The following is a 12727-nucleotide window of genomic DNA, read 5'->3' as shown; positions in this document are numbered from 1 at the left end:
ATAATGATGGTGGTGGTGGTGGTGCTGGTGGTGGTAGTAATTTCCTATTTACTCAGTTTTTGATGGAACTCCCGGAGTCATGGGTTCGTATCAGGCTTACTACCTACAGCCTACAGTGTCACGTTGTCTGTTCTTTTCAACCATCTGAAACTCCAGTTCTATATTTGAGCGATGAGGAATTATATAAATTATTTACGTTATTTACATTGTTTACATTTGACCGCTATTTGTCCTCATCTTATTTGTTGTTAGCACAACGTTTCGGCTCATGTACTCTCCAGCCTTCATATGCGGGCATATGTCGTAGTGGTTAAGAGCGTGTGTCTGCTATGTCTAACAGGATAAACGACTACATAAGGGCTTAGCTGCTAGAAAATGCACTTTTTATTGTTGCTTAGCACCAGATTAGATCGAGGCGCGGACGTGGCTGGGTGATAAGACGTTTGCGTTGCCGCCACATGGTTCCTCGGTCAGTCCCACTGCGTCAAAGTGTTTTCTACTATAGCCTCGTGCCGACAAAAGCCTTGTAAGTGAACTTGACAGACGGAAAGTAAAAGAAGCTCGTCATATATATATATATATATATATATATATATATATATATATATATATATATATATATATATATATATATATATATATATATATGTTGTACACATTATGTGACGTCCTGTGCCCGCATATGCATATATATGTATTTATTTATTTATTTATGTGTTTCAGCCAAGTGGCTGCGGTCATATATATATATATATATATATATATATATATATATATATATATAGGTGTGTGTGTTTGTGTATGTTTTGTTCTCTCACCGCTTGACAATCGGTGTTGGTTTGTTTGTGTTTCTGTAACTTAGCAGTTGAGCCTCAGAGATCAATAGAATAAGTACCAGGCTTTAAAATATTAAGTACCGAGATCGGTACATTCGTGTAAGATTTTATTTTTCCAGGAGGTGTCCCAGCATGGCCGCAGTCTATTTGACCGAAACAAGTGAAAGATAGCAGACAGTAAATAAAGATCAAGCAGACCCATCCATAATCAAAGACACTCCAGATGTGACCAATATGCAGGATTACATATCCAATTTACTGTCTCCATATAAAAGAGGATAGATCGTGTGCTGAGTCAGCTCTAGCTGCTATTTCTAGTATTTCAAGTTACTACTTCGAAAACTTTTCTATGCACACGGAGTTAATTCAGAGACGACATTGTAAGTAAATTTTTAAATGGAGGAGCAGAAGACTACAAGGAATCCTGCCAAAACCATTAGTATTTGTTTCATCTCACCAAACACAAATATCTGTTTCATCTCTATTTCAATCCAGCTTCTTGAAACTTCCATCTCTTTCAGAAGCACCCGCCTACATTCGGAGAAATAATAATACGTCTGACATATGTTTTATTTTGTCTAAAGTTTTGAGTTTTTTTTTTTTCTCTCTATTTAATGACTTTTCTGCTTGAAAAAAATCGGTTGATTATTGAACTGTTTTTATTAAAAAAAAAAAAGCTTCTTACTTCAAGTCAAGGAACAGAATGTAAGATATAAGTTCTGACGCCGTGCTGTGTTTAATGGAGACGAAAACACTTACGGGAAAGTAGGGATGGGCGCATCAGGCACGAACATATGTGGACGGGTGGATAGACACACACGAACATATACCTGTATCTCTATGTATTTATATATGTGCATGTCTTTGTGAGTGCGTATATATATATATAGGCAATCCGACATAGTCTAGCAAGTCGAACCTTCGAAGTATATTTTACTCATCTTCTTGTAAATGTATAACAATATACATACACACAGACACACACACACACACACACACACACACACACACACATACATACATACATATATATATATGCACATACGTATATATATATATGTGTGTGTATATATATATATATATATATACGTATGTATGTATTAGAATATCTATATATATGTATATATAGATATATACATATATATATATGTATATATATATATATATATGTATGTGTGTGTGTGTGTGTGTGAGTGTGTGTGTGTGCGTGTGCGTGTGTGTGTGTGTGCCTGTCAGTGTGTGTGTATATATGTATGAGTGTGTGTATGTGTGTCTATATAATATTATTCTTTTACTGCTTTCAACCAGAGACTCGGTTGAATAATAGTAACATCGAAAAATACCTTAGGAATGAGAACCCAGGTTCGAAATTTCCTCAAGACACCTGATGAAGGCTGGAGGGTATATCAGCCGAAACGTTGTGTTAACAACAAACAAGATGAGGACAAATATCCGTCAAATGTAAATAATGTAAATAAAACATGTTACTTTACTTCAGGATTAATTGCTGCCCTATATTTATACGTTTATAACACTTCAGCGGATATTAAATTATAACCTCGATCAACGTAATTCTATATGTAACAGTGTTCTTTTAGTAAATATTATTCTACTTTGCACTGTTTATATAGTTATGCATACATACTTATATGATGGTCATAATTCTAGAATAATTATTCTGTGGTCGTTTAAATTTTCCAACGAGTTCATACAAAATTGGATTGCATAAAGTCAGTCTAGCACTTTTTTTATGATGCTAATTAAATGACAGACTGGTGATTATATTTCTATATATGATGGTGTTTATGTTAAAGTCATTTTATTAGCGCAATATTTTACGAAAATGACAAATATTGAAGTTTCGGGTATGTAATTAATAATAATTTGTAATAAATTTATCTAAGTATTGTATAATTTTACGATCATATCAGATTTATATAACCTACATGAGACTTTATGGAACGTTGCGCTATTAGCTCGTTATTAATGTACCTAATTTAGAGCATTAAATTGGCTGTGATATGAATATATGTATGTGTGTATGTGTGTATGCATGTATGTATGTATGTATGTATGTGTTAATGTATGTATGTGTTAATGTATGTATGTGTTATAGTAATATATATATATATATATATATATATATATATATATATATATATATATATGTACGTATGGATGGATGTTTCCATGTAAGTATAATGCATAACGTTTCTGCCGGAAGTTATTGTTAAAGTTAATCTTCAACCATTTTGGAAAAAAGTAAATAAATTGAAGGATGGTGAGTAAAGGAATTAATTTTAATAACCATGTTAGAGGATTATATTTACTTCTTTCAAGGCAATATTCATCATTAAAATCACTTCCACATCGGAATTTTTACCGGAACTCTCATTCTATTTTCATATATTCAATGTGTTTAAACCCAAAAGATTTAACAATTACTCCTGTAGTTAATCATGTGTACAAGCATCCTGCTTTCACGCATAAGCACAAACGCACAAGCCCTCACTTAGCACAGTCTACGCATATGAATATTAGATATGCTAGTGATGATAAGGAGAGCATACAAATATATAAAGCTATTTATACATACACACCGATGCAACCCGACTAACAAGTGCACACACTGATACCAACACAAACTCGTATGTACAGGAGAAAGATATATGAATCTAGATGAAATATGTAAATGAGAACATATGGGGTATATTTCCAATTAATAATAAATATGATGCAATTTTATAATTCGTTACATAACAACCAGACCATAAATAAATACCAACAAAAAGAGATATAAAATCATAAAAGAGCTAAGGAAACATTTAAAATTTATAATGAGAAATGAATAACTAAAACTGACGATTCAATGTATACACCGTAAGTATGCAACAGCGCACTGGACATAAAATTTATTGTTATTTTTTATTATATTATTAAGTCTTGTAATTTGGTCTGACAGTATATGTATTCTAAAGAGCAAAATATATCTGCAATACTAACGCAGTATCTGGGAATTCTCGTTCTAAACCCTCGGATGCACAGAGTCGTATTCAGTTTCAGCTTTGAATAAAATATTCTTTTCTACACTAAGCACAAGGCCTGAAATTTGAAGGAGGGGACCAGTCGATTAGATCGACCCAAGTACGCAACTGGGACTTAATTTATCGACTCCGAAAGGATGAAAGGCAAAGTCGGCCTCTGAGGAATTTGAACTCAGAACGTAAAGACAGACAAAATACCGCTAAGCATTGCACCCGGTGCGCTAACGTTTCTGCCAGCTCACTGCTCCTCTCACAATAATAATCCTTTATAGTAAAGGGACAAGGACCTGAAATTTGAGGGAGAGAAGGAAAGCTGTGCACGGTTGTGGAAATTAGCTGCCCAGCGGATGCTAATGTAAAGCTGAAGATCAGTGAAAAGGAGAACAACTATGCTGAACTATTGAGAAATCTGCAGTTACACTATCCAGATTACTAGTTTAGGTTTATACCTGTAATTATTGGGGCCCTGGGATATATGACACACTGCCTAAATACCAGTCTTGAGAAATTAGGCTTCTCAAAACCAGAAAGGAGAAAGCTGATTCGAAGACTACAGATCCAATCCATCACTGGAACTGTAAAAATCTGTAAAACTTTCCAGAAGTTTATCATTTAAGTATATATGAGCATGTATAGATATGCAGCTATATGCATGAGAATACATACATAAAACATACAAATCTGCACATACATACATACATACATACATACATACATACATACATACATACATATGTTGTGATTTCGCTCAGACAACTCTAAATGCAGTGTTTCTTGTAGCAGAAACAGTTATAAGCTAATGAAGTGGATTACGTAATTTTTGTTCCTTTATCATTCAATAATGTATATATATATATATATATATATATATAATATGTTCGTGTGTGCGTGTATGCGAGATTGTTCATCCTTAATGCTCAACAAACTAACATACACACGCACACACACTCATGCACACACACAAACACACACACACACACACACACACACACACACACACACACACACACACTCATGCACACACGCGCACGCATGCACACGCATGCACACGCGCGCACGCACACATACACACATAGAAGATGATGTGTAGATATTGATTTTATTTAGTTTTCTGATATTTGCGTGTAGAAATTTGTGGAATGTATTGATGATGTTATTTACTAATGGCGATGTTTTAATGTGTTTATGTAGCGTTGAGTGGTGGTGGTGGTGGTTGTGGTGGTGGTGGTTGTGGTGGTGGTGGTTGTGGTGGTGGTGGTTGTGGTGGTGGTGGTTGTGGTGGTGGTGGTTGTGGTGGTGGTGGTTGTGGTGGTGGTGGTGGTGGTGGTTGTGGTGGTGGTGGCTGTGGTGGTGGTGGTGGCGGGGAGAAGACATAGGTAAGACGCAAAAAGATAAAGATTCAGGATCTCTCACATACTCACACACTCACACACACTCTCACATACTCACCTGCATAGAATTCTTGGCCATGTCTTAATCTGATGTGCGTGCAACATATATCGAACGATTTATTTATTTACTTTTTTGCATTTCAAGTTCATAAATATGCTACAGACGAAGTTTCAACTGTTACCATAGAAATTCTTTCCAAACGAATTCCGAACTTACACTATCCTAACAACACTAATATTTTGATGTTGTTTGCTTTTCAGGAATATTACGATGGTTAAATATATATCTTAGTCGTTAAGGCCATTTGTGCATTAGAAATGGAAGAAGAAGATTTTTTTATACAATTATTGTAATTATCAGTCTATTATGCGCGCCTGATTATAAGTACACTACGTCACAGAAAACTATTTTATTATTATAAAATTGAGAAAAGAATGTATGCTTTATGTTATATGTTTTTCTTTCGAAAAAGTTCTGGAAAAATGTCCATCTTGTTTCTGTGTAGATATGTGTAAACTTTTGTGCGTTCACTCTTTTACTTGTTTCAGTCATTTGACTGTGGCCATGCTGAAGGACCACCTTTAGTTGAGCAAATCGACTCCAGGACTTATTCTTTGTATGTCTATTACTTATTCAATCGGTCTCTTTTACTGAACCGCTAGGTTACGGGGACGTAAACACACCAGCATTGGTTGTCAAGCGATGTTGGGGGACAAACACAGACACACAAACATATACACACACATATACATATATATACGACGGGCTTCTTTCAGTTTCCGTCTACCAAATTTACTCATAAGCCTTTGGTCGGCCCGAGACTATAGTAGAACACACTTGCCCAAGGTACCACGCAGTGGGACTGAACCCGGAACCATGTGGTTCGTAAGCAAGCTACTTACCACGCAGCCACTCCTACGTTTGTTCGTTTTCTTACGAGAAGAGATGTTTTACACGTCATCATAAGCATATCCTGAATTTCAGTAGATTTGTCGCAGGAATATTGGCAGAGTATCAACTACCAAGTTACTGGAATCGGACCCAAAAGCAGACGTGAAAGTAATTGTAAACACCAAACAGGATCTTGTCAGAGATTGATGACGTCAGCAAGCAACTAACCATTCAGGTAAACGTATCAAGAACGTATTTTATCAGTAACTGGGTTTTTCGGCTAAGTTGTAAAACAAGGTAGGCATTTGAGGATAAACAACATATTAGTATGTCATTTAAGGCGGCAAACTAGCAAAATGGTTAGCGGCACTACGTCCGCCTTTACGTTCTGAGTTCAAATACCACCGAGGTTAAATTTGCCTTTCGCTCTTTCGAGATTGATAAAATAAAGACCAGTTGATTACTGAGGTCGATCTAACCGACTTAACCCCTCGTCCGGACTTGCTTTCCTCGTGCTAAACCTTGAAAACAATATTAGAATGTCATTGACGATTCTGTCTTTGTTGCCTTTTCTTTACGAAACCATTGATGGTTTTCCACATAACTAGCCAATGGCTGTAACGCAGCTAAGACTAAGTGCTGCAGGAAGATATACCAGTCACTACAGAATTCAACGACTACTTAAATTGACTATCATTGCTGACACATGTATCTCACACGGGCGGTTACAAAATGACTGACTAGGTGTAGATATCTTTCTTTTTTCAATCATTATGGCACAGACAGCACTTTTTTTTTAACGATAAACAAATACTTCTGTATTTGGACTTCGCACAGAATTTTGTCCGGTGAACCAATCAAATATTTTGTCTTTAGAAATTCATGAAGTTCATATCAAAACCTTTATTCTTTTCTATTCTAGGCACAAGGGCCGAAATTTTGGGGAGGGAATTAAGTCGATTACATCGACCCCAGTGCGTAACTGGTACTATTTCATGGACCCCAAAAGGATGAAAGGCAAAGTCGACCACGGTGGAATTTGAACTCAGAACGTCGAGAAAGACGAAATGCCACTAAGCATTTTGCCCGGCGTGCTAACGATTTTGCCAACTCACCGCCTTATTAGAAACCGTTGATACAAGAGATTTCATGCATTCATTCAATAAGATTTGAGAAGGGCAGTTGGCGAATGGTAGACGACAGACTATGGTCTTCGAATAATGAATTACACCTTTGAATAATACATTTCTGAATATTTGTTCTTTGAACTGATTTCACCAAAATTCCACTTGATCAGATCTTGCTTACATTTACTCAACTACAACAACAAAAGCTACTACTTCTACTACCACTACTGTTGCTGCTGCTGCTGCCGCACAGTTACACTAATACAAAATATAGTATACCATCTCAGATATTTTTCCTCTACGCTGTGTTCAAAAAAGTAATTTTAGAGTTATGATTCAGTTTCCTATAATTTTTCATTTACCTTCGCTCTATTTATCTCGTTGATCAACAACAGAAAAAAAAAAGAAAATGGAAGTGTTTGTTTAAAATTGTTTCAAAATATAATTTTAACAAGCCATCATCTCTTCAGCTGTTCTGATTTATAATCAACAACTGTAATTAGGTTAAGTGAGTTGGCTTCATGTTTCATTCCTTTTCTTTTATTTTCTTTCCTTTATTTTCTTTTAAGCAATCTCGTGGCACACACATATAGACATACACACACACACACACACACACACACACACACACACACAGACACACACACACACACACACACACACACACACACACACACGCATGTGTGTGCATGTGCATGTGCATATGCATATATTTAAATGTATGTGTGTGTATATATATATATATATATATACAGCCAATATATAAGCCTGCATATACATACACACACACACTCACACACACACACACACACACACACACACACACACACACACACACACACACACACACACACACACACACACATATATATATATATATATATATATATGCGAATACATATATACATACATAAGCGTTTGTGCGCAAATCTCCTTCTCTCAATATATATGGGTGTATATATTTTGTATACGTGTATATATATATATAAATATATATATATATATGCGCGTGTGCGCGTGTGTGTGCATGTATGCATCTGTTTCAGCATTGTACGGGTTCCGTGTGGTTGCACATCAGTACTTATTTGTCGATCATCTGTATGTGCCCACGCTTGCATATGTTTGTATTAATGATTTCGTTTGTAATGTGTGCACGTTACTGTGTATCCGTATATATATATATATATATATATATATATATATATATATATATATATATATATATATATGCATGTGAGAGAATGCTTATGTCTGCACATGTTTGTGATATGTAGGTGTGTGAGTGCTTATGTGCATTTCAGACTATCTGTGCGTGTGTGTGTGTGTGTGTGTGTGTATTTGTGTATATGCAGGTTTTTGTGTATGTCACCTCATCAGTCTCTAGCTAACTATATATCTTTGATAAATGATTCTCTGTGATCATTTCTTTATCTTCTCATTAAGGTGTATGCTTATCAACTCATTATTCCATTACTCTTACATTCTATTGTTGATCAGAATCATTCCTCTCTCCCTCTCCCTCTCTATGTATATATGTATGTATGTATCTATCTACCTCTCTATCTCCCCACCCTTACCATATCTTATAATTATTCGTTTTATAACACTAGTTCTTTTTTTCATTCATTTCCTTTGTCTTTGAAGTGGTTTCTCTCCCATCCATATATACATACGTGCAACGTATAAATACACACACGCGCGCACACATATATGAGAGAGAGAGAGAGAGAAATAGATCGCTAGAGAGATAGATAGATATTGAATATATATATATATATATATATATATATATATATATATATATATATATATATATATATATATATATATATATATATATGTATATATGTATATATATATATATATATATATATATATATATATATATATATATACAAATCCATACATGTATATGCATACACACATGCATCTATATATATATATATATATATATATATGTATGTATGGTGTTAGAATGTTTTACTTATATATATGTATGCATGTATATATACATATATATATATATATATATATATATATATATATATATATATATATATATATATATATATATATCAATTTCCCACCTTACATTCTCTTTCATTTCGTTTCCCTATATAGAACACTTTATCTTCTGATTTTCATTCAAACTCTCCCCTCTAAGCCCCTTTTCCTACCCTTTTTTCCTCCTCTCTCTCCCTCCCTCCCTGCCTTTCTTTTCCCCTTTTCCTCTCTCTTTCTCTGTCACCTTCCAATTTCCTTTTCTTCCATTGATTTCATGACCTTGAAAATTAAATCCAACTCACTACCGCCACCCCACCACATCCACCCCACCCACCGCACTATCATCTTAATCTCTCGTTTCCACTTTACCTTTGATTCCTGTTCGCCACCACCACCACCACTACCACCCTACTGTTCATTTACTTTCCTTCCTAAATGTTAACCCCCAACTGTCTCCCCCTTATTCACTCTCAGTTCCTCAGTCCCATTTTTCCTGTCACTTTCTGTCTTCCAACTTCACTCTCTGTCTTTCAGTGTCTCTCTCTCTTTCCGTCTCTCTCTTTCTCTCTCTCTATCTATTTATCTATCTCTCACCATCCCTCTATAAGTACATCACTAGCTCTGCACATTACTGCTTTTCTCTTTCTCCTATCGACCTTCTCTATAAACCTCTACAACCCCCTCCTTCCTAATTCACTCTAAACAAGATTTCCACCACCATATCCTCCTCCTCCTCCCTCACAATCCCTAACTAACTCACTCTCTCTAATCATCCCCTCTTTCAACAGCTTTATTTATTCTTATTTACTATTTATAGACTCTATTTACATTAGACTGATGAAGCAATTTCCTAAATACGTTTCCTTCACGCTCCATCCCAAATTACATACAGCATCACCAACTCCCTTTCTCTATTTATCGCTCATTCTTTTCTAACCCTCTAACACGATCTGAACTCTGGACCTGAGTCTATCGCGTCCGTTATTCCGTTAGCTTATACCTTCTCTCACATTTTCGTTGTCTACGGTCCTTCTATTTAAATTCATTAAAACAGCAAACACATCGTTTGGGTTGTCAGATAAATTCCTTCGTTTTTGATTATCTTTTTGTTTTCTGCTTGGCGCTCCATTGTCATATGGCTGGAAAAAATAAGGTAAAGTATTTTTACGAATTTCTAAATCAATAAATAAATCTTGTAGCGGAACAATAGCGCTACAAAATCCTATTAAACACTGCGACAAAAATATCTTTCGTGTTAATTCGAATAACATTGGAGTGGATTAAAATGATCAAATGAATATATCTGACAATCCTGTATATCCACAATACTACAATCCTGTATATCCACAATACTACAATATAAACGATAAGAGTTTCACAAAGAGAATAAGAAAATTACCAACAGCTATAAATATTCAACAGCAACCAATAGCAAACAAGAGCGCAAGCAGAGCCGTAGTTCCAGGTACGGTTGTGTCGCTAAGAAGCTCATTTGAACCAAAGATTTTGTGTGTGTATTTTTGTTTGTGTTTGCCCCATTCCCTCTCACCGTCCCCACATACACCGCTTGATGATCAGTGTTGGTTTCGTAACGCTTTCATAACTTAACGGTTCGGTAACAGACACGATAGTATAAAACTTTTAAATAAGTACTGGAATCGCATTTTTCGACTGAATCATTTAAGGTGGCGTCCCAGCATGATTGGAGTCCAATGACTGAAACAAGAAGGGGATATAAGACAATAGCCATTTCATTAACAGGGATAAGAAAAGCTACAGGAACGAAATTCTTTGCATCTAGACAAATAAGATGCTGATTCCAAATTTTGGCACAAGGACAACATCTTCAGGAGAAGGGGCAAGTCGATTAGATCGACCCCTATCACTCAACTGGTACTTATTCTATCGACCACGAAGGAATGAATGGCAAAATCGGCCTCGGCAGAATTTGAACTCAGAATGTAAAGATGACCGAAATGGTGCTCAACATTTCTCCTGTTGTGTTAACCATTCTGCCAACTCGCTGCCTTCCACGTAAATATATCAGAAACATCCGTTGAGATCGAATTTGCCTTTCATCATTTCCGGGTCGATAAAATAAATAACCAGTTGAACACTGGGGTCGATGTAATCGATTTAATCTATCCCATGAACTTGCAGACATTGAGCCAAAATTTGAAACCGACATTACCAGTAAGTATAATTCTGAATTCTGTTTGTTCAAGAGACAATCCTAATGGTTAAACAATGGCCACCACTACGGCAGTTGCATTAGGTTCAAGCATGGTTATGTGGTTTAGACGTTTTCTTTGTAGCTGTGTTGTTTCGGGTTCGCTTCAGCAGTACACATCTCCTATTATATCTTTGATTTGAGGAAACACCCACCCGAATGTGATTTGTGAGAGGGAAAAAAATGTTTGGAATTTTCTCTGAGGAATCATTAACCGTATTGCATTGTAAACTTAATTGTTCTTGTGAGATAACACGAACGTGATGAATTTTAAAACGTGCTACGTTTGTATGTGTGCCGTGTTTAAAATGCAATATCAGGTACGGTTCACATGGGCTGCTACAGCAATCAAATACAGAAAGACAATAGAAATTCCCATGGATTCGAATGACTGAATGTAACTTTCGGATTGACTTCTTGCTTTCATAATGTATTCAGCAAATTGTTCCAGCGTTCCGATCGAGTCATGTGAAACAGTTTTTATTGCTGTTTCTATGATCACAGTTATTGCTGTCACCCGGAGGTATATCTTATGCAGAACGTTCGGTAACAGATGTAAGACTGTGTCAATAAACCGAAACACAACATCACTTCCAGCAAACAGCAGCAATAATAATAATAATAATAATAATAATAATAATAATAATAATAATAATAATAATAATGATGATGATGATGATGATGATGATGATGATGATGATGATGATGATGATGATGTGGATGATGAAGATGAGGAGGAGGGGGAGCGTAGAAGAGGAGGAGGGGAGCGTAGAAGAGGAGGAGGGGAGCGTAGAAGAGGAGGAGGAGAAGAAGAAGAAGAAGAAGAAGAAGAAGAAGCCCAATAACGACGGCGACCACCACCACCACATAAACAACGTCATCATCATCATCATCATCATCATCATGAACAAAATATCAACAACAATAATAAAAATAACAATAAACATGGAAATATTTCTAAGGCCAACATTATTTGATAGTCACTACTTCTTATTTACAAATTCAGCTTGGGTGGTCACATTGCTATGCCACCTTTCAACATTTTTCAACTAAATCCACAATGACGAAGGGAAACAAAGAATTGTTAAACCATATTTCTCGAATCATCCATGAACAAATTACACCATGCGATATCGTCTAATAATGCATGGAACCAGTGTACAATAAGTAAATAGAGGTTTTGAGGATTTCGTTTTGGTAACT

This window comes from Octopus bimaculoides, chromosome 7 (assembly GCF_046866305.1).
Source record: "Octopus bimaculoides isolate indiv1 chromosome 7, ASM4686630v1, whole genome shotgun sequence".
In the NCBI taxonomy this organism is placed as follows: Eukaryota; Metazoa; Mollusca; class Cephalopoda; order Octopoda; family Octopodidae; genus Octopus; species Octopus bimaculoides.
The sequence above is the reverse complement of the archived record's forward strand: the minus strand, read 5'-3'. Positions refer to the sequence as shown.